The sequence below is a fragment of the Astyanax mexicanus genome, chromosome 6, assembly GCF_023375975.1.
Source record: "Astyanax mexicanus isolate ESR-SI-001 chromosome 6, AstMex3_surface, whole genome shotgun sequence".
Lineage (NCBI taxonomy): Eukaryota > Metazoa > Chordata > Actinopteri > Characiformes > Acestrorhamphidae > Astyanax > Astyanax mexicanus.
This window is the reverse complement of record NC_064413.1, coordinates 36,841,300-36,864,280: the sequence shown is the minus strand read 5'-3', so window position 1 is coordinate 36,864,280 and position 22,981 is coordinate 36,841,300.

The following is a 22,981-nucleotide window of genomic DNA, read 5'->3' as shown; positions in this document are numbered from 1 at the left end:
TCTAGACGATCTTATATGAGCTTTACAGTACAATCAGACAGATGGCATACTATTGTTTCTTTTATAAGTTTTCTTTTTTTAAGTTTTTTTTTTTAGAATTTACTATAAAAAAAGTAATGAGGAAAAATGTAATTGTAACTGTAAATATCTTTAGAAACAGAAAATTCTATTTATTTACTGAATACTGTTGAATGTACATTTTAAAATATGCTACATTTTAGTTTTTGTCATTGTTGTTCTGTTATTTTCTATTTCGCATTTCCAGAAAAATACCACAAAAAATATATGTACAAGTAAATAAAGAGTCATTGTGCACTGACATGGGATAACAGAATCTAATAAATCCACATATGTCATATGTGTATTGGAAATACGTCATATGCAGGAGGCCACACACATATCCCACAGGTCAGTAAAGCATTCTTTAGCTTCTAAGAAACATGTACAAATCGTGGTATCCACTTACTAGTTACTAGTTAATCCAGTTATCCCATAACATTTAAGTGTGCACTGTAATGTGCAGAAATGTGTTGTATGTATGTCATTTACCCAGGGTTGCCAAAACCTTTCCATACAACTGGTGGAAATTTGGTGAAATTTGTGATGGCCTTAAAAAGGATAACTATTCTATGGTTCTTTTACTAAAAGAACTGGTTTTATTTAGAACCAGTCTCTTAAATCTCTTGTAGCTAGTTCCATAAACATCATGTACTACTGTGGCTACTTAGTCTAAGATAAATATAATAGTATTCTATAAATAGAATAGTTTTTACTTTTAAAGTGACAGTCCGCAAGAATGTGTAATTCTCAAAATAATTTTAATACATGCATTGTGGTACAATCTCTTTTTAGAATGAATAAATGTGGTGAAAATTAGCAGCACCATAGTTGCTCAGGTAATCAGCTAATGCTGTCATAGCCAGAAAAAGTTCCCAGGACCTACCAGACACCCTGTTTTTTTTTTTTCCAATAAATGTGGCTTTGCAGGAATGGTAGCAGAAGCACACTGATGCTATTTATTAAAATATTTTCCATCTCCCCATTTAAGAAATCTACCACTTTCAATTTAAGAGAAAAAATCTTCAGCACTGATGCTTTAAAATATAATGTAAGTTTTAATACTACTACTAACATCACTTGTAGATGGCTTTCACATGTATTTAAAAATATATATATATATTTATTATAAATAAACAGATATTATAGAATTATTAATTGTACACTCTAGTCTCTGCATTATCCGGTGATCTCCAAATGTACAAACAAACTAATGTTAGACACACCAATTATCTACAAATCATCCAATGTGTACTATACATACAGTATACAGTGTCACTGAAATATATTACAGGCTATTACAGAAAGTAAAGCAGTACCATAGATCAGTTCTGTATAGCAGAACTTTAAAAAGGTTAGGTTCAGAATCCCACATCTCATTTACTAAAATGGTTCTTTAAAGAACCAATCCACTGATACTGTTTGTTCAGTTTGTTCTATTACGGCACCTCTCTAAAGAACACTATCTTTACTTTTCCCAGATTTAAAATATCAGTTTGAGTTTTTTTACGGAAAAATAATCTCATATTAGCTGCTGTTAGTGCTGGACACATTTGGAGCCTGTTTCTCAGTGTTCTGCATTCTGTTGAATATAAATCAGAACAATGATGTGATTATGCATCTCCCTTTTCCCCTGTAGTGATTTCCAAAAGCCTCTCTCTAGCTTCTGCACCCTCACACACAGACCCCCCTCCTCACACAAACACACACACACACACACACAGCTACAGAGGCCCAGATGAACTAAAGCAGCACCCGTCTGCCCATCCGCCCAGAGATGAACCAGGCTGACGCAGAAGCAGCAGCAGCAGCAGCAGCAGATGCAGCAGCAGGAAGAAAAGCTTTAGGACAGGCTGGCTTTTTACTGGGAGAGCCGCTCCAGTCATGCCTGCAGGCTATGGGCTTTCACAGGCCGCCTCGAATGCAACAGAGCCAGATCCAGTCCAGAGCAGGAGAGAGGGCACTGTGCCAACCAACCAGAGGCCATCACCCATATAAGCCAAGAGAGGGTAGAAAGAAAGGAGGAGTGAGATTGAAAAGCACAGGGAGGGAGGGAGGGTGTATATACTGGTCATGTAAATGAGGGGTGCTGGAAGTCCATTACAACACCAGGAGGGTGAAGACCAGGACATGTGAAGTCAGACACCTCTTTTTTCATAATGCCACTGATGCAGCATCACCGGGTAGCCACGACGCCCGGAGGAAAGAGCAGTGACTCAGCTCTGATACATCAGCTAACAGACACCTGCGCTGACCAACATCACACTAGAAGTAGTAAATTCAATGTTTTTTCATTATTTTTATATTTTCTGCATTTTATTTTAATAATAAAGTCAAGCAAACAATGAAGAAAAATGTATGAATAAATAATTTACTAAACATACCAGAATATATATCATATTTTAGATTATTCAAAGTGGCATCTCTTGCTTTGGTTGGATTTTCTGTGCTGAACTTCTCAAGAGTTAATTACTTGAATTTCTTGTTCTCTTAATGAGTTTAAGAGCGTCATTTGTAAGCAAGTTGTAAAGAGGTAGAGTTTTTTACAGTGAATAGAGCTATTTGAGTAATGTTATAATTTATATTATGGCTACTCAATTAAGTAAAGAAAAAAAATACTTAAAAAAAATGAAGGTCGGACAATCCGAAAAATTTTAAGAACTTTGAAAGTGTCCTCGAGTGCAGTCGCAAACGAGGTTGTGATGAAACTGGCTCTAATCAGGACCACCCCAGGAAAAGAAACCAAGAGTTACCTCTGTTGCACAGGATAAGTTCATCAGAGTTACCAGCGTCAGAAACCACAAGATTACAGCTTAACCCCAGATAAGAGCCACCTAAATGCTGAACAGCATTCATTTTTATTTTTCTAAGAATAGCAAGCATCATCCTTCAAACTGACAAGCAGCTTTCATCCTGAACTACAGTGCAGGCCAAACGTTTAGACACACCTTCTCTTTTTCAATGCGTTTTCTTTATTTTCATGACTATTTACATTGTAGATTCTCACTGAAGGCATCAAAACTATGAATGAACACATGTGGAGTTAGGTCTCTTCACAGAAACACAAACCTATTGAAATATCCTCCAGCAGGTTAAATATGTAAATATGAACAATTTTGATTATTCCATATTCCAAAATTGCATTAAAACAGTGATTCACTTTAATGAATCCTACGCTTAAATTCTGGGTGGGCAGGAAATGTAGATCTAGATCTGATCTGATCTCAGACTAAACTAGTGAAAAACCAAACAAATGAAGCATGAAGCGAATCCCCTGGGCTTTAGGAAAGAAAGTTGTGAAAGCTAATACATCTCAGAAAAAGTGGTAAGTTGTAAGCAGTAATGTGTCAGCATGGTTAGCACCCTGTGGTGAAGTTATGGTTTGATGCAAGGGCAAAAAATAAAGTACAAGCTTTCTCTCTTTCACTATTTCTCTTTCACTCTCTCTCCTTCCTTACTTCCCTAGTGCTCACTCTCTTTAAATACACTCTGACAGTAAGTGTTATTTAAAGAAGTCCAATTATGATAATTCTCAACATAATCTGTCTATCTACTTTCATTAACGCGAGTTTATATTTAAAGGAACTTGGGATGAGGAGTGACAACACTTCTGCTGCACGCACCGCCGCGTGTTTTTGAGCAGGGCAACAGCGCTCTCTGGTGTCTGACCGCTCTGCCCACAGAAAGATAAAAAAAACAGAAAAAAGAAAAGAGTGCCAGCACTGCTTCTTCCATTCAAGGTGGTGAATAAATGCTTTGTAGTGGCAAAATTGCTTTGTGTCGCCTTTCTTCCACACAGCTAAACAGATGAACGAAATCCAGCCCACATGCAAATTGCATTTTCCTGGCCTTTTAAAAAAATGCCTGTTGCTGTGAAGCGCTCGCCTCTGGCAGAGCTGAGAAGAGAGGACATGTTTGTTTTGGTAAACGGGGTGTATCTATAGAAAGCCTGCTCTTTCTCTCTCTTTCTGCGTCTCTTTTAAGCAGATATCAGACAGGATTTCAAACATGAGAAAAAGGGCAATGGTGGTTTCAGTAGGCATAAGCACTATGTGTGCTGATTAGCAACTGGAGGATGTACCTGGTAGATAATGGGCAGGGATTCAAATACCAGAACAGACTGTTTTTTTTTTTTTCCAAGACTGCTGACTGGGAGAATGCAGGCTTTTACAGAACAGAACATTTATTTTAGAAATGGCCTTTATCTTTAGCTCTGTAATGCCATTCCAGGGACATAAATGGGTTATGACAGAGACTGATGAGCCACATGTCATGGGACTGGAACTAGTATTGTGTTCCATGACTTCCAGCACATGGAAGTTAAGGAACTTCACTGCACGTCACTTGTCTGATTGCCCAGACCATTTCAGACAGATACTGCAGTGGCTGGTAAAGCCTTTTATGGCATAACTCTGGCAAACACATGAAACTATTGATCAAGGAGTGCGAAAAATGCCTAAAAAACTTCGGACAAAGAACATTAGCTGGTTGGTCTTCAAACAACTCATGACATGCATCTGCTTGGCTGGAATAAAAACAGACACACTGGCCCAGTGGCAACAGGTTTGACACCCCTGGGCTAGTGGGCCAACAAATGTATTTCTGATATTTGGACAGGAAATTTTAGATTATATTCCTGGTGCACACATGACACTGTGGATCGAGGAGTGCAGAAATGCCTGCAAAACTTCATGGAAACTAAACGTCTCATCTGTCTAACTTTGCTCAAACTCTGATAATTGACGTTGCCTTGCCATCAGCATGCTGGTCAGTGTTCCAACTCACAATCTATACAGTTGTAAGGGTTCCCAAGTTAATGCTACTTTATGATGAACTTACATACTGCTATCCCATGACTTCTGGCATGGCAGTGCATATAAGCGAATGACAAATTTAAGCTTGAGTTAAGCTTGAGGCACAACTAAAGGACACTCATGTCTGGACATGCTCAGAGATACAGAGCCATCACTGAAAGTGAAAGAAGCACATGGACTGATGTAGTAGATTAATATAATAACAAGATTTTACAAATATAAGTGCTATCAAATAACTGCTATCAAACATTCTCTGAGTGTTGTGGGGGTTCTTTTAAAATACACTTCAGATGTTTTAATATTTTGAAAAACTTTGTCAAGGATTTGCTTTGTTTTAGGTGTTTTACCTGGAGATTCTAACTTGTTTAAGGAGATTATCTCTCGTGTTTGAGTGAGGGTTAGTTTGGGTAATTTATCAGTACACTCTAAACCTTAGTTTTACAGGAGATTGTCTCTTTATTCAGAATAAGTTTAATGAGTCGTGTGATCTGCAGTGATTGCATAGTAAGTGGGTTTTTTTCAGGGATAGTAGTAAATGAAACATACGATTAAAAAATATCTGTTTCTGTATAATGTATAAATCATTATACCACAGTGACGTATATTGGCCAATGTTTTTCTTATAGAACACTTAAAGAAGTGTATTTTCTGTGTAGTGATATGAAACATTAAATGATTTGCAAAAACAAAGAAATGGTTTGATTTTAAAACTACAAAAAAAACTTTTGTGAGAGTGTGGCAATGTTATTCACTATGTTGACAACATTCACAGTCAGCATTCCGGAATATACTTTTTAAACTGTCATTTAGAAGATTTTTTAAAGCCAAAATATTTGTTAACTTTGGCCAAATGTACCAAAATGCAGAAAATATATATTTTTAATTAAACTTTTTTCATTTTGATACTGACTTTGAAACAATGGGTTTAAAACTTTGAGTTAAAAAAAAACTGTTGAGTTTCAAACTTTGCTTTGAAGATTTTAATATTTGGCCAGGATATTTTAGAGTAATTTAATTTATTTGACTTATTTCTCCAGCTAAGTACATGTAGATTCAGTGTATGGAAGTGTGGTTTTGTTCTTTTCTTTGGTGCCTCTAATACTTATATAATGTCTGTTTTGTTGATAGAAGTGTTTTCTGTTGACTTGTTTTTTTCAGGTGTGGTGGTTGTTTAACATAGTCTATATTGGTAAGCTAGTTGGTTACCCAGCTCTTTCTTATATATCTTTATAGTGCTACTATTTCCAATCCAGTAATCAGATTAAAGTTACTTATCTAAGTCACTGGGCGTTACTTTTTTGTCATCTTCAGATATAACTTCAGATATATTTTTGCATTCTTGCTGCATCTTGGTGAGTGACATCTAAAGTCATGTTTTCAGCATAATAACAACAAGCTGGAAATAAAGTCACTATTTTGAGTTTTGAGTTTCAGCTAAAAATAACTTAGTTACTTTTAAAATCAAGTAAACCATACATTAACTAAGTTACTGTTTAAAGGAGTAATCAGTAATCAGATTACATTTTCAAAGTAACTATGCCATCACTGTTCCAGCTTGGTCATGCTTGTCAACTACTGTGGTTGGTCAACCAGATTAGCCAACTGGATTGGTTCCTTTGGTGGTTTATCTTGGTTTGGTTGATCATGCTTGTACATCAGATAAAACTACAACAAAAACATGCCCTATGTTATACAGAAGACTCAACCAGCTTGAGTTGACCATGTTGTTTTTTTTTCAGCAGGGATAATTTGAAGAATTAAGTGCAACTCAAAATAAAACAGTCCTATGAAGTTCCATTTCTATATCAAACTATATAATCAGTGTTATTTAAAGATTTTTATTCATATACTTAAAGGTATCAATGCTCCACTGAGGACTGAGAAATAAGTGATTATGACATGACATCCTTCTAGCCAGACTTTTCCACTGTCAAACTGGGTATTTAACCAGCTGCTTCTGTCATCTGTTAGGCAAGTGTAGTTAAAATAACCCATGATAACACAAGTTGGGACGTTTTCTTTCCTGCTGCATAATTGGATCCGGCAGCTGCAGGTGTTTGCGTGTTTATCTCAGTAAGAATGACACTGGAGAGAACAGAACGCTCTATGGCCTGGCAACTGTCTTTATTTGGCCCTTCCAAATTCAGACATATCTCTCGCATTAAAACCTGCTATTCCTGTGCAATTAAAGTACAAACTGCATACTTCTAATACATAATTCAACAGCATGTGAGCACGCATGCTAATGAGTTAATGCATTATTGCTGCTGTTGCAATTAAGAGAGTACACTCAGTAATGGAGGACAGAGTGTGAATGCCAGGCTGTTTCCAAAGGGGTGGTTGGAACTGTCACTCCACAAAACCACCCCTCATCACCACTATTTAGATTTTAGAGAGAAAACGCAATGCTGGAAGCATTTGTGAAAATAACAGGCTTGGTGGTTCAGAAGAACATTTTCTGGTAATGCTTTATTTATAATAACACTGAGACTGGCTTGCTGATGTGGTTTAGGGTGAGCATTAAGTGCATTATGCGTAAGTCATTTAAATAAGTATGATGACACTAGAAGTTGTACTACAACTTGCTGTGATGTGGTAAAATCATTCACTGTAATATTTTATATATTCATGTCATGTTAGATACGTCTCTTTGTATTAACTTATCTGAGTGTTCCTTTTTAATCAGATTATCTAACATTGTGGCTATAATAAACTTTGTATCTTTGTATTTTATTGTGGTTATCTGTTCCTCATTCATTTCTCCTGACTTAATGGTTCCAAACATTTGAAGCAACCTTACATAGTATTTTTTTCTATTTATACTATACACTATAATGTTTGTATCTAGGTATCAGCACTGACTCTGAATGAACCAATAGAAAGGTCAGAAGGAACTTTAATAAGATCTTAAAGCAATTACAAGCATGTCTTTGAAATTCTATTTATCAAACTCATACAAGTTAATAATCAGCAAAGTAAAATCTTATTTTTGTGGCTGCCAAAATTCTATTTAAAAGCCTTGGACATATATATGGCATTTGGCCGATACTCTTATCAAGAGTGCCTTTTTTTTTAATCTTCTCTCATATGTAGGTGAATATAGCATTAGGAGTTTTTTTGCGTATAGGCTTTTAGGCTTTGTTCACACAGCAGATAATAGTGGCTTAAATCTGATATTTAGTTTGTTCACACTATCGTTTTTATGTGACCCGTCTTTCATGTGATCGGTCTGAATGGTGCATGCATTATATTTCCTTGTGAGAATCTAAACAGCTATAAAGGAGTTCAGGCTGGAGCTGGGCTTATCACAGAGAAAAAGATCACGCTATTCAAACATGGCGTTTTTTTTTTTTTTTTGGATAATTCATTAGAAACGCTGCATGGCTGCAACCTTCTTATATTATAGGAAGAGATGCATCAGATCAAATATTTATCAGGTCTGTTATCTCTTTATTGTGCTGTCCATTTCTCTGTCTACCCACAGTCATTTTTTCGTTCTTTTTTCTTACTGCCTTTTTTTCCTCTTTGAGCTGCCATTCCGACAGATGAGCATTGCCTCAAATCAGATATCGGGTTTCAGTACCACACATTGCAGTGTCCCAAATCAGAAATTTTCTGTTCAGAGACTCACACAAATGACACACTTGGGTCAGAAATGATGTTAAAGGTCGTTTGGGTCTCATTTACCTGCTGTGTTAACGTAGCCTTATTAATGTTGTGTGGTTCTGGTGTCCAGCCCAGGAATGGAAGCCTAATCTTCCACAAGCAGGGCAGTGTTACCCAATGCACTACACAAAGTCTCACAGCACATTGGATTGCACATGGCTGTCAGTTTATCTGAGAACTGAAGCTTCAGCAAAAATGTTTGGGTTTGAAACCTCCTGGCACACAGCATCCATTTTGCATGCCACAAGCTCACATGCCGGCCTGCCGCAAGGAGTCCATTTATCTACTGTATCTTGTGATTACTATCATTTATACCCAGCCTTCCTCACACACTCACACACACACACACACAAACTGTTATTATTAGAAACTTGCTGTGATGATCACAGGCATGCTAAGAAATCACTGTCTGTGCATTGGTTTTCCCTCTGGGAAACAGCGATTCCTCACTCGGGGAAAGAAATGGGCGACAGGGGATCAGTAGACGGACGAGAGGGAGTGTCTCTGCTCACGTTTGTTTGGTGTTTGTATGTTAGTGGCTTAGAATCAATCTGTCCCTGTGGTTTATTCCCCATCAGATCAGTGCATGGCCTCCTTCACCTGCCACCATCTATCACAAGCCCCCAGCAGCTAACACGTGTGGGGTCAATCTCACGTTCTCCTGGCTGTCATCGCAGTGAGCCAACACCTTCATGCCCCAAATCCAGCCCAATCCAAAAGGCCAGGAGAGGGTTTAGCCCACTAATGAATCCAGGCTGAGCTCACAGACACAGGTAGGCCTCCCAGGTCACCCGCCCATAATTGGATAAAAGATAATCCTCAAAAGCCATTACCACACATGGCCTGATATGAAAAATCACGGCCAAGTCATCACCATGAGATGTGCATAATTAAGCTGCGGCACTCTTCAGATGCCCAAAAGAGCTCATTTTAATTCAACATTAAGAATTAATTTCCACTAAAACACTTGTGGAGCAGGAAAGCAAAGCTCACTGTGATTAGATTTATGGCCAGGCATGGAGACAAATGGAAGGGAAACTTTTATAGGCATTTTCCCTCTGCGCTCTATACTGAAACTACCCCCTCCTCCTCTCAGTTTAATCAGAACACTAAATGTTAGCGGTAAAATTCCTGATTACACACAGCATCACAGTGTTCTTATCAAACATAAATTTGTATTAGAGAAAGCCAAGGCTGACTGAGCTCATTATCAGGATTATGTTGGAACATACACTGCGGTGCCAAAAGTCACGGAATAGCAATATGTAAAAAAAAAAAAAAGGTTTATTAGGTTTACTGTTATGTAAGTCTTGTGAGTAAGTCTGAGCACTGGCCAATGTGCTCACTGCCAGGCGGTACCCCTTTTGTTACATTGCTTTACTTTTTTTTAATTATTTTGTTAAGTGCCCTCATATACAAAGAAATAATAGTCTATAATAAACAAAAATTTCAAAAATAGAAAGAATAAATGATTCATTTCAAAATGGAGAAATGGTTGATAGGTGGTGTTATTTGTTGGAAGGACCTGATGGGGGCACCAGACAAACGGACCCTGCAGGCACTTAACAGTGCTAGACGTTTTCCTGACGCAAACTGAAATGAACGTCTATTGACGTTGGTGGCCAGCTGAGGAACATTTAGTTTCTAAAGTTATGCGGGCATTTAATATTCCTTGATTCACAGTGTCACATGTGCACCAGGAAAACAAGTGAAATTATCTACTTTCAAAGAAATTACTTTTATTTTTCCTCTGATAAGGTTTTTTGTCTTATTAAGCATTGTGACTGTAATATTATTTTGCTTATGCTAGGAATAACGCCACCTCATTTTAAGTCGTTTAAACTCAAAATAAGCCCAAAAAGTCTTCAAGTTAGTCTGATTCTTGTGGACAAATGCAAAAAGTAAAAAAAAAAAAAAAACAACAGTGATTTTTGCTTGATTTAAATCCTAATTCCCTTGTTTTAAACTTTTGAGATTATTTATTTGAAGAGATCTTACTAAGAAAAATGTTTTTGCTTAATATAAGCACATACGTTTCAATTTATATATATTTTGTGGAGTTTTTATCACCCACCATGGATGTCTCGGTTAGTGGGATTGATTATGACCAGCGGCATCTGACTAGAGTTGCCCGTGCAAACAGATAAGTGACCCTAAAAGAAATCACAGAAATCACACTCACATTTAATATAGAAGAACTCCTACACAGCACAGCATTCTTTAGTTACCAAAAAGGGGACAGTACTAGTCCTGTCCCATGACTTTTGGCATGACTATGTATAGACTGAATTGTGTTTTTTTTTTTTTTTTAGGTGACAACCATAAAGAAACACATCAGCTGGCCAGCTCTCCGCTCCACTCAGCTCTGGCAGGACCGCCTGTCATACAGGTTAATTGACACACACACACGCCAAGGACCTGAAAGCAAACGTTGATTACGATGAAGTTGGGAGGGCTGCACGTCTCAGCAGCACTCGAGGAAATCAGATGTTTATGATGCAAGTTCATTTCAATCCGCATTAGTCTCAAACGCGTAGTCACATGGACAAGAGGTTCAACAGTTGCAGAGGAGCCGGTGGAGGTGGGGAAGGTTCACAGCCCATATTCCAAACATTCCTTAATTGCTTCAGCAACTAATCTGGAAAACAATTAGTGTGTGCAAGGCAAGAGCTTTCCAGTTCAGCAGGAACAATGAGTAACAATGATGTGGAAGGACATGTGCACACAAATATTTCATAAAGCACACAAAGAAAGCAAATGAGCTGGCCATGGCCGCGAGTAATTGGAGATTTTTAAAAATGCTGGTGTTAAGGTACAGCTGTCATAAGAAGACATGCAGCCCACGCAGATACATGTCTTCACCTACACAATCATATAGGCTACTGTATATGTACACTCACCAAACTATTATTAGGAAGACCTGTCCACCTACTCATTCACGCAATTATCTATTCTGCCAATCGTGTGACAGCAGAACAATGCATACAATTATTCTGATACAGAGCAGCAGCTTCAGGTAATGTTCATATCAACCCTCAGAATGCAGGAATATCAGTGGTTTTGAGCGTAACATGATTGTCCGTGTCAGATTTGAGTATTTTTAGAGCTACAACAGTCTCTGAAGTTTACTCAGAATGGTTCAATAAAGAAAACACATCCAGTGAGCAGCAGACAGGTCGACGGAGAATAGCCAGACAGGTTCAAGCTGACAGAAAGGCGACAGTAACTCAGACAACTACTCTGTCCAACTGTGGTGAACAAAAAATGTCACAGATTTGAGGAACCTTGAGGAAGAGGAGCTACAACAGCAGAAGACTATGTTGGATTCTACTTCGTTCAGTACAAGAACAGAAAGCTAAAGCTGCCGTGGACACTTAAAAACATAGTTTAGTCTACTGAATCTTAATTTCTGCTAAGGCTTACTAAGATAGTAGGGTCAGATTTTGGTGCCAACAACATAAAACCATATATATCCAACCTTTTATGTGGCAACAGTGCAGACTGGTGTAAGTGGGATAATGGTGTGTTGTTTTTTTGGCACACCTTGGGCCAGTTAACAGCAGTTAACATATGCATTTCTTCATGTTTGAACAATGTACTATATTCTAGCATGATAAAACAGCAAGAGACTTTTTTCTATTCTCTTTAAATAGCATTTAAAAGCACTTATGAAAATATCTACACCAATGGGTGTGGTGATCTGGAGGTAAGGAGTGTTCAGGTAAATTTCTGACATACTGCTATCTTGGCAATTAAAAACACAGGTGTGTCACTGATTGATTAAAACCTAGGCAACAGTCAACAGTCAGATGTTAACTGCTATCTTGGCAACACAGGTGCACTGCGTGTGCTCAGCGCACGTTACAAACACAAGGACATAGGACATGCAGCAGTGCAAACACAACTTTTACAACAACAATAAACAGAATACTAAATAAAATTGCATTGCTGTTTCCGTAAATTAAATGTTAAATTCACCAAACTTAGAGTGCACCTGGCTCTTAAAAGGAATGGCAAGTGACAAGCTGATGGTTTATTTCACGTTACGACCAAAAACACACGCATGATTAATTAAGAAAATTAGTACATGACTTTGCTTATTTGGAGCCACGCAAGACTCACTTTTTGTGTCCTCACTTTGTTGTGGTAAAACAAGAAATATACAGCATGAAAGTGCTCATGGAAAATCAGCAGGAATTAACAATATGGACCAGAATCTCAAAAGGAATATTTACAACACGGAGTGGAATCCATGCAATGAAGTACTAAGGCTCGAAGATTTTGTGCAAAGGTGCTTTATAGTATTATAAATAGAGAGAGAACAAGAATAAACAGCAAACCCTAGTTTTGCCAGAGCACCATTGGTTGCATAGGATCGTCAATAGCATGTCAACCAAACAGTTGCACTTAATTTAAAAAAAAATTGTGGAATGAGATTTTACATGATTTGTTGTTTCCTGTGCCATTACACGTGGCCTTGTATCTGACAAAAGACAATGCTAGTGACGATAACACCACTTTAAGAAACCCTCTCTTTCACAAAAGCTAGGCCTTGCACTTGTGCATGTTAACAAAGTTCATCAGTCTATTATAGTCACTATTTATCCAGATTTCTTTTCCATTGCACACCAGCATACCTCCTGCTCCACCAGTACAACACAATGTAAAACATCTACCAAAGTGACACAATAAAAACTGGCCATGTCAGTGTTGTGATTTTGGTTAATATAGAGCATACAGAGCTAATAATAATACTGTTTTCCTTCTTGAGTACCATGTTGCCATGTAGGATTTGAGGTTTTGTTCATATGGTAGTAATATACAGTATAGAGTTGCTATCCATTGAAAAACAAGTATCTCCATTTTTGTAGGTTTTTTGTTAACTACATCATTTGAACACAAAAACTGTTCTCTTTGGTTCTGAGTGGTCCAGCGGGCTAAGCACTGCTACTATGATCAGGAGATCGCTGGTTCGAATCCTGTTAATGTAGCTTGCCATCGGCTACCAGAGTCCTGAGAGAGCACAATTGGCCTTGCACTTTCTGGGTGGGTAGATGGTGCTCTTTCCCCACATCATTTCAAAGGGTGATATGGATCAAAGCATCTGTGGGATGATGTGGATCAAGGCATCTGTGAGCTGATGTATCGGAGCCGAGTCGCTGCGCTTTCTTCCGACCACGACGTGATGCTACTTGACAATGATGCATCAGCAGCAGTTTGAAAGTAGTGGCTGACTTCACATGTGTTGGAGGAGGCATGTGCTAGTCTTCACCCTCCTGGTGTTGGGGCATCACTAGTGATAGGGAGAGTCCTAATGAGTGGGTTGGGTAATTGGCCGTGTAAATTGGGGAGAAAAAAAAAAAAAAAACTTAAAATAAAATTATTTAAAAAAATTATTTTCGATTGCACCAAAAGAAATTCTCCAAAATGACCTGAAATAAACTCTTGACTTCCATTTAAAAAAGTTAAGAAGCTTTTATCTGTCTCCTTTAAAGTTGTTGTTTTGGAGATACATGTTTTTATTGGATAGCAACAATATGCACATTTGCCTTTGTCTAGCTTCTCATTAGGTAACCTTACTGAACAATTCAAATGAGAACGGAGTGCCTCGGTGAGTCAGAGGGGGGTTGGCTCCAGTATCGATTTCTGCTAGGGCAGGCAGGGATAGCGCGATCATTGCCCTAGTGATTATGCGCAGACTGATATCCCCCCTCACTTAGCAGCTTCATGTTTTCATCAGGCCTCATTAAAAAACAATGCTGGAGTGAGCCTATCTTGCTGTTTGCTGGTTGACTGCACCATAAAAGTCAGGACCTCATCACTCCCAATTGAGTGATAAGCCCACACACAAATTGGAACTGGTTCGATTATCCCTTGCTGAAGAAACAGAAAAGTCTGCCTTTCTCAGACTCCCCACTCCTCCCTCCCCTTTCTTCAGCACTCGCTGGTCGTACACGCTTTCCTCCTGCGGGACTTACTGCTGGCACCTCACCAAAAGCTGCAGCCAGGGCCCGGAGAGGCCTTCTCAGAAAACATGAACCGGTGAGGGGTTCTCACACACACACACACACACACACACACACACACACACACACACATACACATGAATATGCAGGTGTCCATGACAAACTGACAGTGTGAGGTCCACGCACAAATCCTGAAGTATTTAAAAGCCCCCAGGCAGTGTGGTGTGTGCATAAATTAAGCTGGGCTTTGTTGTTGAATGCTAACATCAGTGTGTTACTCCAGAACACTGAACATTTAACCGGAAAACAGCTGTACTTTCACAACGAGACAACAACATGGGTTCTGAGTAGGTAAATTATACCAATATTTCCCATTATTGTATGTTGTAAACAACAGTAACCTTTCAAGTCGATGATTTTGTATAAAATTATAATAATGCAACATATGTAACACAAAAACATAGAACATTTTAACGTATCAAAAAGCCCACCACAACACTAGTGTAGAATATTTAGTGCACACATATAACCTGCGAATATAAACAATTATACACAAGTTATCCCTAAAGCTCCAAAGTACATATATCAAAACGGACTGCTTTTAAGACCAAAAACTGGTATTATCACACTATGAATTATTTTCATTATTAATTATCAATGGCACTCTGCTAATCACCACAATTTCCGTATCTATGCAGTGTTAGTGCAGCATTTTCCCATCCCAATCTATTATCTCTACAAATTTGTGATTATATTCTTTTTTTTTTAATCTGTGTTTGAAACCAGCACAGATCTTAGCGCAACCATAATGCCTACACTATCCAGATTTCTGACAAGCATTAATCTCTCTTTAAATTTCATAACTCACATTGTTGCCATATGTATAATATCTTAATTTTACACGAATTAGTAAAAAACTTTATCCTACAATGTAAGATAAATTAACTATGTTTATTTTCTCATGTTACGTTTTGGACCATTTCTGTCCTCTGGTACTTCACCACAAACACACCACCCCCACTGTGAAGCATGGGGGTGGCTGCATTATGTGTGCGGATGCTCCACGACAGTGGCCCCTAGAATGCTATTGACTATAGAGGGTAAAATTAATGCAGGAAAAAATATGGAGAAATCCTGGACAATCTGATTCTGTCTTCTAGAGAATTATGACTTGGGGAAAATATAGATTTAGTTCCCAAAAGGCCATTTATGCCAAATCCCCACGCAACCTGGCAGAGCTTGAGCAGTTTTACAGAGATAAATGGAGTAAAATTCTGTGTTCATATGTCCAAAACTATCCACAGAAGCCACACAGCCCAATCACATTTAGGATTACAAATCATTTTATTAAACTGACATTATTGTGGATAAATCTGTTTGGGAGCGTGAGACTGGCTTTAATTTACTAAAAAGTGAAATTTAAACTTTCTGGAAAATATACCGGACACCCCAAGTGCCCCTTTTTAATTTATTTATTTTAAATATTTTTTTAAAAATTAGCATTAACAGTTTTTCATCCAAGTGTCCAATACTGCATATAAATATGTATGTGTCTCTACTTAACCTTTCTTTCCTTCTTCTGAAAAGCCTCCTGTCCAGGCTGGGTAAGCGTGTGCAGGTTACAGCAGGGTGAGCAGGGGTGGGTCTGGGTGATTCAGGCTGGGACGAGGTGGACCAGGCTGTGTCGAGGTGGATGACGATGGGCTGGATCTGTCATGTAGGAATATATGCAAAGAGAATAAAAAATTAAAATGTACTATTTAGGTATCTTCTTATTTTTCTTTAAGCCTTTAATTGCTGCAAGAGTAAGCATATGCAAAGAAAGACACTAAAATGGTAATGGCAATAGTAGAAATTATGCATATTTTAGAAAAAATATTTTCTTTTTTTTGTGGAAATTATATGTGTTTTTGTGCCATAAGTGAATTTCCACACTGTGAACAATAAACTTAATTTATTCTATTCAAAAACTATTGAACATAGTTTCCTGAAAAATCATTTACTCCAAATAAGGAAGAAAACTGAGTGAAAAACAGTGAGATTTTCTTCTCCCTGTAGTATTATTGTTTGTTTATCGATCAGGTCAGATGAAGGCAAGTACGACTTTGTGCTGCAGAAACTGGGGCAATCAATGCCAGACGATAAGACCAAATAAAGTCTGGGCAGGTAGGGTCACCCAGAGTTGTCTCTGGCAGATAATGGAAAATTCATCTGTCATCTTTCCTTGGGTGAGGGTCAGACTAAATGTTATACATACTCATTTATTATTCACTCATGTGCAGACCTGCCTACAAACTGGGTAGAGATGAGCTCTCAGGGGTCCAGACATTAGGAAAAAGCACACAAAGAGACTAAGTGTTGCACTCAGCAAGCAAAACTGATGTCTTTCCCCACATGTTCATAATACATGATGCAAAATATCATGCTTCATACTACAATTATTAGCAAGTGGGCATGTAAACAGCATACTCCATTTTTTAAGATGGGAGTTCAGATTACTAAAATTTAATTGATAAAAAGAGCTGGATTTTAGTCCGTTGACTAGAGGTGGGATATTATATAGATAATGCGAAAGATCATATTATTTTATTCTTATCACATTGCATTGTTATGCGGCATCAAATATGAATATTCTTTTACTGAAACATAGGTACTTTAAATGCTCCAAAGGCATGTCTCGCAATTTGACTTTGACTATATTTATTGCTAGTGTTTTTCTTAAGACTCTACAACATGGGGAAAAAAATACCATATTGCAATTAAACATATTGTAAATGCAATATACAGCTCCGGAAAAAAAAAAAAATTATGAGACCACTTCAGGTTCTGAATCAGTTTCTCAGATATTGCTATTTATGTTTGAGTAAAATGAATATTGTTGTTTCTAAAAACTACGTACACCATGTCTCCCAAATCACAAATTAAAATATTGTCATTTAGAGCATTTTTTTTGCAGAAAATGAGAAATTGCTGAAATAACAAAAAGATGCAGAGCTTTCAGACCTCAAATAATGCAAAAATAATGCAAAGAAAACAAGTTCATATTCATAAAGTTTAAAGAGTTTAGAAATCAATATTTAGTGAAATGCACTGCTTTTGGGTAACCTTATGCCACTCCCGGTACAAAAATTGAAGCAGTCTAGCTTGATTTGATGGCTTGTGATCATCCATCTTCCTCTTGATTATATTCTAGAGATTTTCAATTTGGTAAAATCAAAGAAACTCATCTTTTTTAAGTGGTCTCTTATTTTTTCCAGAGCTGTATATCCCAATATTTTCTGTAGGGATGCTCGATAATAGCATCGAGCTATTATATCGTTACTGGTTGATTTTTTTTTTTTAATCATCGGCATCATCTGACATGGCCAATGTTTTAAACTGATATTTGCTAATGTATTAATTGTATGCCAGAAAAGGATTAAGTGACGCTGGCCACACTAGCAAAAGGTATCTTGATAACATTGTATAATAATAAGATGCCCTTTGATTGTGAAAACAAGACAATGAGTTCGAAATAAGCAAGCAGTAGTTTTAGAGCAATGCTGAGACTGAAAGATTTACATTATCTTCATCTTCTAGTTGATATATATTCATATTGCATCTCGACTTGTTAAAAAAAACCTGTGGCATGAAGTTTTGGATTTTTGCATAACATATTATTCTGTGAGTTTATTAGCTGGTTGCAAAGCAAAAATCTAAAGATTGCCTGACTGAATTTTCCCCATTATCTGATTACCCAAATTTGTAAAACAAGTTAACCAAGATACTGACAAACTCATACTTTCCACAGTAATTGGATTATGAAGCGTGTGTAAATGGCCTTACTGCTAGAGCTTTATCACACCACAATAAAAATGCCAATTTAATAATAAAAAAAGAAAATATTAAGAAGATGGCACATGCCCTAGATTACAGAGATTCAGAGCTGCCATGACTTTTGGTCAAAGTGTTTGCAGTTCAGTCCTGCAGTTGTCAGGTAGTGTGTCAAGCTGGAGACAAGCCCTTTCCTAAGCGGGCATGGCCACTGCTGTAGAAATAAAAGTGTGACTCAATTCCACAAACAACTCAGACGGCAGCTTTCAGAGCTTCCCGCAGGGCTTTCCTCTCCCCTGGAGCTCACTGTAGAGTGACAGGCCTTTAAGAGCTGTCTGCCTCCATTAACTTAATGGAAGTTTTTTTTTTTTTTTTTAATAATGGTAATTTTCCTTTATTGTTTACATGCAGCTGGGAAGCAGAAAGCACATTTACGCACTTCCATTGTGTCAAGTTGTTTTTTAAACATGTATTTACAGCTGATGTAAGAGGAACCAATTGCAATCAACGATTTAAGGCATTTTCTGATAAACATGCAATTACTCTAAAACCTGTCATAAGACACAGCCGTACGGCCATGCGGCTTCACGCTGCTACAGGAGGCTGTGTAGTTATTCCCCCAGGGAACAGCTAAAGCTCACTGCAGGTCATGTACACATGCTCTCCATTACTGAACAAGATGGTGGTGTGAAAATGTTAATTGCACAACAACCTGATGCTTCAACTGCTTGTTCAAAATGGGCAACCGGAAAGCAGATTTCATTTTATAGCTATTCTTAATGAATGCATCGTATTTAAATTTCAGCTTACAGTGTCACCTGAGTATTTGTAAAACTTAATTATCTAAAAACTTAACAACATTAGGGATGGATATGGGAGGATAGGGTATGAAGACAGTTGAGTGCTTTGGTTCAGAAAATATATTGCAATTAAACATATTGTGAATGCAATATACTGTATATCCCAGCAGTCCCTGTAGGGATGCACAGCGGTATCAAAGGACTTTTTTTTTTCTTTTAAATCTCCGGCATCAGCTGACGTGGTCAGTATTTCAAACTAATAGTTGCTGATATATTTATTGTATGCTGAAAAAAGATGAAGCAAAATTGATCACAGTACTACAAGTGGCCAACACTGTCACACTATTTCAAAAAATAAATAAATAAATAAGATTTTTTTTTTTTTTTTTTTTTGTTATTAGTAACATAACACTATACTGAGGTGTCTAGTCCATAGACTGTATATAAAGATGGACGCCGTGTCTCTGTTCCCATTCATTCAATGAAAATGAAGCCAAAATCTTCCGCCATTTTGGTGATTCAGAGACCAGAGTCTGCGCAGTAGAGACCAGAGGAGGGAGAAAGGCTGTGGAGAGACCGCCTACTCATTTAAATAACCCCGCCCCTGAGGGCTGCCTCGCAGTCACAGACTGCAGAGCGGGGCGGAGCGGAGCTGACGGTCTGTTATTGGTCCCGCCCATAACCAGCCCTTTTACCATAACCACACCTTTTTTGAATAGAGCCGAATAAAGTTTTAAAAACCGAATTCTGTGGGGATATAAAAATTTGACAATATAAGCAGAGGTTACACTAGCTGTTGCATTTAAATAATGGAGCTAGAATTACAGTATATTAGAAAAAAACGTGATCGAAAGTTGTCTGTTTTGCCATTGAAACCTATGGGGATGGGTGGAGTTACACAGCTTTCTGCAGCCGAACAGCAGGGGGCGCCCGACCTGTGGTGGCTTCACTTTTAAGAGAGGATGCTCTGTCCAGCTATATATAGTCTATGGTCTAGTCTCTCTGTAAATGTGTATATCGCCACTGGCATCAACATCGACAGATACGACAGATACGAAAGTGTGGACACACCTTCTCATTTAATGTTTTTCGTTATTTATTAATTTTATTATTTCCTACATTGTAGATTAACATTAAGGACATGGAAACAATTAAGGAACACGTAGTAAACACATGGAATTACGTAGTAAACAAAAAAGTGTTTCTCCACCACAATCATCTGACCTATACCTGATAAACTGAGATGGTGATTTGGGATGAGCTGGAGCTTCACAGCATGAATGAAAAGCAGTAACTATTGTTCAGCACCTCCAGGAACTCCTTCAAGACGCTGAGATTACTATTCCCATGTAACTCTACGTCATGAAGACACTGAGATTAAAATACCAAGTGTGTGCAGATTTGTCCTCAAAGATAAATGTGATACTTAGAAGAATCTAAAATATAAAACATACTTTGTTTAACACTTTGTGTTTAAAAACAAAATCTGCATATGTTTCTGTATAGCTTTAATGTCTTCAATATTAAATTTACAGTGTAAAAAAAATCATAGAAATAGAATAAATATAAAGTTTATTGGCATCAGGCTGAAATTCCCACATCGGCGAATACCTAATTCCCTGGTATATATTTTTTAGGATACATCTGTACTATTTTATTTTTTATTTATTAGTGTTTGAGCCAAGAATTCACATAATGCTACAAAAAACACCAAAGAACATTTGTGATTGACCGAGATGCTCACAGTACATCATAAAACATTCAGTATCAGATCAAGAGGAGCTTAAGTTAAGTTTGTGAACCCTTTAGAAGGTTTTGACCAAAAACTCCACCCAATTTTCAGAAAAGTCCTAAAAAAGACCAATAAAAAGTGATTGTTAAGTAACCTTGGCACCAATATTTCTCACCACCTTGAAAACATTGTTGTGTGGTGTGTTTGCTTATTGGTAGCAATTAAGGGCTTTTTTTCGGGAACCTGCCCGGATTCACGACTCCTGAGGCGATTCTTCTTTAAAAGTTTAAACCCATCTCACCCACTTTTCCACAGAGATCTGTGTTCTGTTTCTGTCTGATTTGATTTTTTTAGTGTTTGTTTATTGAGAGCCTACCATAAACATAGGGAATATATAGAGCACATTTCTGTAGCAGGCTTTGAATACAGAGCAGTGTACGTTAAATGCAGACGTGCCTGTAACAAGTGTTGGGATAATGTCAAATAATTAAACAAACCTGAGATGTTCAGGAGAGACTACGGAAATGAAAACAAATTTGCAGGCCGGTGTTACGTCAAATTGTGCTACCCATCGATATTTGCTTCTTACCACCAGTGCGCATGCGCTTTTTTTAAAATATATATTTTCCTGTGTTTTTTAATGACAATTCTACTTAGTTGTCTGAGTGTTTCAAATGTGTAAATGACAACTAAGTAGACGTTATAATAAGTTAAATACAATAAAGAAAAACACTAGCACCACTCTTCTCTTAACTGTACCCTGATATTTATTCAGACTTTCCCAATATCCTACCCAGACTTCAGTAGGGAACATTTTAATATGGGGATTTTCTGTTATTTTTACATTTAAATATACACTAAGGTAGCACGAGTTGACAGGGTAGCACAACTCGTCAGAACACCGGAAAATTAAAGCTGGAACTGGAAAGGGAGCGGGGATTGGGGAGCGGGGATTGGGGGGCGGGACCCTGTCAGTCATTTTTGCCATCAACAAATCAAATAAGCCCTCTTGGGCGTCCATCACAATTTGTATTTGCCTTCGAAAGATCACGTGACCCGCTTACGTGAAAGATAGCCTTTCAGGTGTAAATGATTAGGAATCTACTACAAAGTATATAAGGGAGTTAAATCTGTTAACTGTTAGTTGATGAATGAGATGTGACATTTTGTGTAGTTTGTGTTCCGGTGGTTTGTTTTAATTTATCTTGTATTTTGTTGTTTTTGGAAATTCATTTTAAAAATCAATAAATCTACGCTGTCTGGCCAAAATAAAAGTCACCACCTGGATTTAAGTGAGTAAATGATGTGGGGTTGATGCTGCAGTTGGTCTGCAGGTCTGGGTTCAGCAACATTATGTGCTGAAAGTATGAGGTCAGCTGACTACCTGAATATACTGAATATAGACCAGATTATTCCAGCAATGGATTTTTTCTTCCCTGATGAGACGAGCATATTCCAAGATGACAATGGCAGGATTATGAACTGTAGTAAAAGTAGGACTTACCTGAGGTGGTCTGCCTCCTTTGCTGGGAGAGGTTTAGCTTGCTTTCTGCCTTAGCTAGTTAACTTGACTGACTGACTGACTGAATGAATGAATGAATGAATGAAATCATTCATTGATAGAAAGAGAGCAGGTACTGCTCCCCACGCCTAGTAGAACTGTCATGAGTGTCCAGAGTGTCATGAATTTCTTATACTTTTCCAAATTTAGAACATGATTATGGTTTTAGTTAATCTAACACTTGTTTGAAATCTTAATATAATTCTATAATACTAAAGTTATATGAAGCATGTGGTACTGCTTGCCTTTCTCATCTCAATATTATTCACAATAATGATTTGTTTTTGGCTTTTTATTCAGGCCATGTGTATTAGCAACTGCACATACTTGTTTTACTAAGATGTCATGTATCTTTTTTTCTTCTTTGTGTATGATTATTTAAGTTTAATTTGCCACAGTTATTAAAAAATGTACAATTAACAAGCATCATGAAACAGCCTGTTCAGTTTCTTATGTGGAGATGTTCTGTTTGGAGGGAAAAGGATAGGTGGTATGTTAATATTTCAATATTGACCTCTTTTGTCATGTATTGTAATATATAATGATTTTTAAAGTAGTTATGAACTGTAGTA